The sequence below is a fragment of the Heloderma suspectum genome, chromosome 1 (assembly GCF_057233095.1).
Source record: "Heloderma suspectum isolate Gila_16-S chromosome 1, 16-S_ref, whole genome shotgun sequence".
Lineage (NCBI taxonomy): Eukaryota > Metazoa > Chordata > Lepidosauria > Squamata > Helodermatidae > Heloderma > Heloderma suspectum.
In genome coordinates this window covers 373,423,546-373,429,818 of record NC_139458.1, presented here as the reverse complement: position 1 = coordinate 373,429,818, position 6,273 = coordinate 373,423,546, and the positions used below count along the sequence as shown (strand labels likewise).

The 6,273-nt window shown below is 42.1% G+C and overlaps 1 protein-coding gene across 11 annotated transcripts in view; it reads left to right on the top strand.

Moving 5' to 3' along the window:
- SMYD3 (SET and MYND domain containing 3) overlaps positions 1-6,273 on the top strand; it is a 551,565-nt gene that overhangs the window by 339,668 nt on the left and 205,624 nt on the right. The window lies entirely within an intron of this gene.

The following is a 6,273-nucleotide window of genomic DNA, read 5'->3' as shown; positions in this document are numbered from 1 at the left end:
TTTTTTGTGAACTACCCAAAGAGCTTCAGCTATTGGGTGGTATAGAGATGAAATGCATACATACATGTGGCACACTTAGGCTTAATGTTCTGCATCCAGATGTTGTTAGTCTAAAGGAGGACAAAGATATTGCAGAGAATCTGAATTAAAGCTTTGCATCAGACTTCACTGCAGAAGATATGGGACAGATACCTGTGCCTGAACTGATTTTTTCAGGAAGGGAGTCTGAGGAACTGAGGCAAATAGTGGTGACAAAAGATGGAGTTCTCAACCGTATTGACAAATTGAAAGTAAATAAATATCTAGTATCCTAGAGCTCTTAAAGAACTCAAATATAAAATTGCTATCTTCTAACCAAGATATGCAACATATCCCTAAGACCAGCCTCTGTACCAGAGGACTGGAAGATGGCCAATGTAACATCAATTTTTAAAAAGGGATCCAGGGGGACCCGGGAAATTACAGGCTAGTTAGTTTAATGTCTGTTCCAGGTAAATTGGTTGAAAGCATTATTAAAGATTAAATTACTAAGCACAAATGTAATAGGACAAGCCCTAATGAAAAAGAATCAATGTGGCTTTCACAAAGGTAAGTCTTGTCTTACTAACCTTTTAGTGTTATAGAATCATAGAATAATAGGGTTGGAAGGGGCCTACAAGGCCATCGAGTCCAACTCCCTGCTCAATGCAGGAATCCAAGTCAGAGCATCCCTGACAGATGGCTGTCCAGCCTCATCTTGAACACCTCCAGTGTGGGAGAGCCCACCACTTCCCTAGGTAATTGGTTCCATTGTCATATTGCTCTAACAGTCAGGAATTTTTTCCTGATGTTCAGCTGGAATCTGGCTTCCTGTAACTTCAGCCCATTATTCCGTGTCCTGCACTCTGGGATGATCGAGAAGAGATCCTGGCCTTCCTCTCTGTGACAACCTTTCAAGGACTTGAACAACACCATCATCTCTCCCCTCAGTCTTCTCTTCTCAAGGCTAAACAGGCCCAGTTCTTTCAGTCTCTCTTCATAGGGCTTTGTTTCCAGTCCCTGATCATCTTTGTTGCCCTCCTCTGAACCCTCTCCAGCTTGTCTGCATCCTTCTTAAAGTGTGATGCCCATAACTGGACACAGTACTCCAGATGAGGCCTAACCAGTGCTGAGTAGAGGGGAACTAGTACTTCCTGGGATTTGGAAGCTATGCTTCTATTAATGCAGCCCAAAATAGCATTGGCCTTTTTTGCAGCCACATCACATTGTTGGCTCATATTCAGCTTGTGATCTACAACAATTCCAAGATTCTTCTCGCTTGTAGTGTTGTTGAGCCACGTATCCCACATCTTGTAACTGTGCATTTAGTTTCTTTTTCCTAGGTGCAGAACTTGGCATTTATCCCTATTAAATGTCATTCTGTTGTTTTCTGCCCAGCGCTCCAGTCTATCCAGATCACTTTGAATTTTGTTTATGTCTTCCAACATATTAGCTATCCCACACAATTTTGTGTCATCTGCACATTTGATCAGCATTCCCTGCACCTCCTCCTCCAAGTCATTAATAAAAATGTTGAAGAGCACTGGGCCCAGGACTGAGCCCTGCGGTACCCCGCTCGTTACCTCTCCCCAGTTTGAGAAGAACCCATTGATAAGCAGTCTTTGAGTCCGATTCTGTAGCCAACTGTGGATCCACCGGATCGTTGTTTCATCTAGCCCACTTTGAGCTAGTTTGCTCATCAGGATATCATGGGGCACTTTGTCGAAAGCTTTGCTGAAGTCGAGGTATATTATGTCTACAGCATTCCCACAGTCTACAAGGGGAACTGTGGGAGTTCTTTGAGAGTATCAATAAACGTGCAGATGGGGTGATCCAGTATATATTGTTTACTTGTACTTCCAAAAGGCTTTTGACAAAGTCCCTCACCAAAGACTCATGAGCAAACTTAGCAGTCAGGGAATAAGAGGAGAGGTCCTTTTATGGATCAGTAACTGGTTAAAGAACAAAAAGCAGAAAGTAAATTCTCCCAATGAGGGAAGCATATAGTGGGGTCCCATAGGGATCTTTATTGGGACCAATGCTTTTCAACTTGTTCATAAATGATCTGGAATTAGGAGTGAACGGTGAAGTGGCAATGTTTGCTAATGACACTATTTAGGGTGGTTAAAACAAAAAGGGATTGTGAGGAGCTCCTAAAGGATCTCTGCAAACTGGGAGAATGGGCATCCAAATGGAAATGGTGTAACATGATGCATGTTGAGACAAAAAATCTAACTTCAAGTATAACCTGATCTGAGCTAGTGGTGACCGACCAAGAAATAGATCTTGGGGCTGTGATGGACAGCTCCATGAAAATGTCAACCCAGTGTGTGGCCACTGTAAACAAGGCAAACTTCATGTTAGGCATAATTAGAAAAGGAATTGAGAATAGAACTGCTAATATCATACTGCCTTTATGCAAATCTGAGCTGAACATCAGGGAAAACCTCCTGACTGTTAGAGCAATACGACAATGGAACCAATTACCTAGGGAAGTGGTGGGCTCTCCCACACTGGAGGCGTTCAAGATGAGGCTGGACAGCCACATGTCAGGGATGCTCTGACTTGGATTCCTGCATTGAGCAGGGGGTTGGACTTGATGGCCTTGTAGGCCCCTTCCAACCCTACTATTCTATGATTCTATGAAATCTTCAGTGTGACCACACTTAAAATACTGTGTACATTTCTGGTCACCACACCTAAAAAAAAGATACTGTAGAGCTGGAAAAAGTGCAGAAAAGGGCAACTAAAATGATCAAAGGGCGGGAGCATCTTCCCTGTGAGGGAAGGTTATAACAGCTGGGATTGTTTATCTTGGAAAAAAAGGAAGGTAAGACGAGACATGTTAGAGATATACAAAATTATGCAAGGTGTGGAGAACCTGGATAGGGAGACTTCTTTCTCCATCTCTCATAATACTAAAACCCAGGGTCATCGGGTGATTGATGGGAGATTCTGGACAGATAAAAGGAAGTACTTCTTCACACAGCACATAGTTAAACTATGGAATTCACTACCACAAGATATAGTGACAGCTGCCAATTTGGATGGTTTTAAAAGGGGGTTAGACAAATGCCTGGAGGAGAAGGCTATCAATGCCTACTAGTCCTGATGACTATGTGTTACCTCCAGTATCAGAGGAAGTATGCTGTGTACACCAGTTGCTAGGGAACATCAGCAGGAGAGTGCTATTGCAGTTGTATCCTGCTTGTTGGTTCCTGGTTGACAGCTGGCTGGCCACTGTGTGAACAGAATGCTAGACTAGATGGACCCTTGGTTTGATCCAGCATGGCTCTTCTTACGTTCTTATGACTCTATGAATTTAGTACTGCATAATCATACAAGATAATATCCTCTTTCCCCACACCAGTCTTGAGTCTAGGCCTTGATATTTAAAGTTCTATTTCAGCTTCTGAACAAGACATGTAAGTTCCATTAAAGACAGATTAAGAGTTATTTATCTTCACTAGGTCCCCTCGGGCATCTGATCTGAGCAAGAAATTATATACAAACCATGCTAAATGGAGGTGACATTGCTGCTAGTCATAAATCTCGTAGAGGAGATCATTTTTCATTAACAAGATAATTACCTAAATTACTTGATTTAAATTGGCCCTAATTATTTTGTCTGTGTTGCAAGCCATATAGAAGGAGCAAATGTGTGGTACACACAAAATCAAATCATTTTTTTAATGTGTTGAATTATGTGCTGAATGTTTTTCCAAGTAGCCTACTAAGCATGATGTGCGTTAGGAAGCCAACTAGCACATAGCAGAGCTAGAAAGTGTTCACTTGTGTAACTGTGGTGGCTCAGTGTCGTTGTTGTAGATCTGTGACCACTGGTCCATTTTTTTTTTTTTTACCCAATGGATTAAAAACTGATGATGTGAACTGTGTCACGAGAGCCCTTGGGCTAGCCAAGTTTCAGATGGGCTGATGAATCTTATTACTATTATTAGTTTTTCTTCCACTGCTGTTCTAGATCCACACAGATTGAGAAAATACATGTTGGTTCTTGAAAACCAAGATTTACAAGAGTGCAAAAGCAAAGAAAATAGTATTCTTAGTAGTGGAAATGGGAGAAGCAGCAGATTTTGCTCATGATAGTCCATAGCTGTATTTGTACATAGTCTGGGTTTGGACGATCATGGGGGTAAAAGAAGTCATTGTGGCTTCTCCCCTTGCCCCTATGCATGCTGCATAATTTGCATCATTACCCACACTGCAGCATGGGTTGCCATGCCATCCAAACCCGGTGCGCCACGCACCAGGTTCAAGCAACACAGCAACCCATGCTGCAGCACAGGTAATTATGCAAATTATGGTTGTGCATGCAACATGCGTGGGCCAGGGGGAGAAGCCATGATGGCTTGTTTTGCCTCCATGATCATCCGAACACCAGTGTGTCCTCTGACTTGTAATGTGACCTCTTTCAGAATAAGACTGCTTACCTTTGTTTATCTAAGAGAAAGTATGGTAGATCCATATTAGAATATCATTACGGGTTAGATCTGGATTTGAGCTCTGGCTTATTACTATGCAGATTAAGTTTTATATGGACAGAAGATGCACCCCTATCTGATGCAATGTCATATGTTTGGGACAGAAAGGCAAAACAGAGCTTTTCTTTCCAAAAGAAGACCAATGTGTTTCCTTTTTTGCAAGCAAACATAGGAAGAGTAAATTTGGTTGCTTCTAATGAAGCACCTGTTCTCCCTTTCTGCTACACTATGCTACATTACAATGGTGTGCCAAGGACAACTACTTGGTGGATTCTCTAAGACATCTATTGAAGACTTTCCATGGTTTGCACTTAACACCTCTTCATTACATATCTGGATTGGAAGTCTGGGCAAGGAGCAAATTTTGGCCTCTTCTTCTAGTAAGCTTGCCTAGATAGCATGAGACTGAGGGTAAGCTGCTGGTTCAGCCTCCAGCTATATTCGTATATCGGAAGACTACTCAAAGCTGCGAACATTTAATACACATGAGTACAGAAGGAGTATCTGGATTAGAGGCTGGGTTTAGACTGATGATCACTGGTCTGCATTGGGGGTGGATTATCCAAGAGTAAAGGAGGATTTTAGGATCCAGAATGGGTTTATGGCTAGAAGAGGAATTTTCCAAGAAAAATTGTAGAGCTGAAGATGGGAGGACATTCCATAAGAGGAAATGCAACAAATTTCCCCCTTACCCTGCATAGAGAAAACAGATAGTCCTGGTGATTTTAGAACTATTGAAAACCATACCTACATGACCCTTAAGCCTGTTGCTTCCTTGTTATAGCTAGCTATATCATTTAACGAAATGTTTAAAAAACTGGTTTGTTTCAATCTTTCAATTTTAATTCACAATTATTATCATGGGTTTTGTTTTGTTTATACTTTAATAAAAGTTTTAGAAGTGAATCTGACAACCTGCCAGCCCTACCTAGAAATGACAGGCCTTGCTTCAATTATCCGTGCACTAGTTCTGTCTAAACTGGACTAGTGTAATGTGCTCTATGTGGGGAAGCCCTTGAAGACAGCTCAGAAACCTCAGTTGGTGCAGGATGCAGCCGCTCAAGTGTTGGTGGGGATGAGATAGGCTTACCACGTAACCCTGTACTTTACCAACTGCACTGGTTACAGCTCAATTCATTACAGCCCTGCACTGGTCTGATCCCAATTAAAATTGCTGTTTTTAACCTTCGAAGCTTTAATCGATTTGGGGACCAAGTTACTTCAAGGACTGCCTTCACCTGTATCAGCCTACTCACACTTAGAGATCAGCAACAGAGGCCCTTCTCACTTGCTCACCTTTGAGGGCAGTTAAGTGGGCAAGTACACGAGGGGAGGCCTTTTTCACAGTGGCCCCACACCTCTGTAATGGGTTCCAATCTGGGATCTATCGAGCCTCATTATTCCCAGCTTTTAGGAAGGTACCAAAGTCTTATCAGGCCTTTCCTTGAATGCGTTTCTAGAGTGTTCTTGGTTTTTAGCTGCAAATGGGTTTTAGGTTGTAGCACTGTCTGGGCTGTTTGGGCTGGGTGTTTGTTATTATTGCTGGAGTTCATTGACTTTAGTGATTTTTGCTCTTTTATTAGGATTTTACTATGTAAGTCACTTGGGGAGGGCTTTTGCCCTTAATGGTGACCAAGACATATTTTAAAAAATCGATGGTAATTGATTCAAGCCAGAATAATGCCAGCCCCTCAATAATGACTTGCCAAGTCAAATCGCAGCAGGACAGAAAAGCACATTCTGAAAGTTGCAA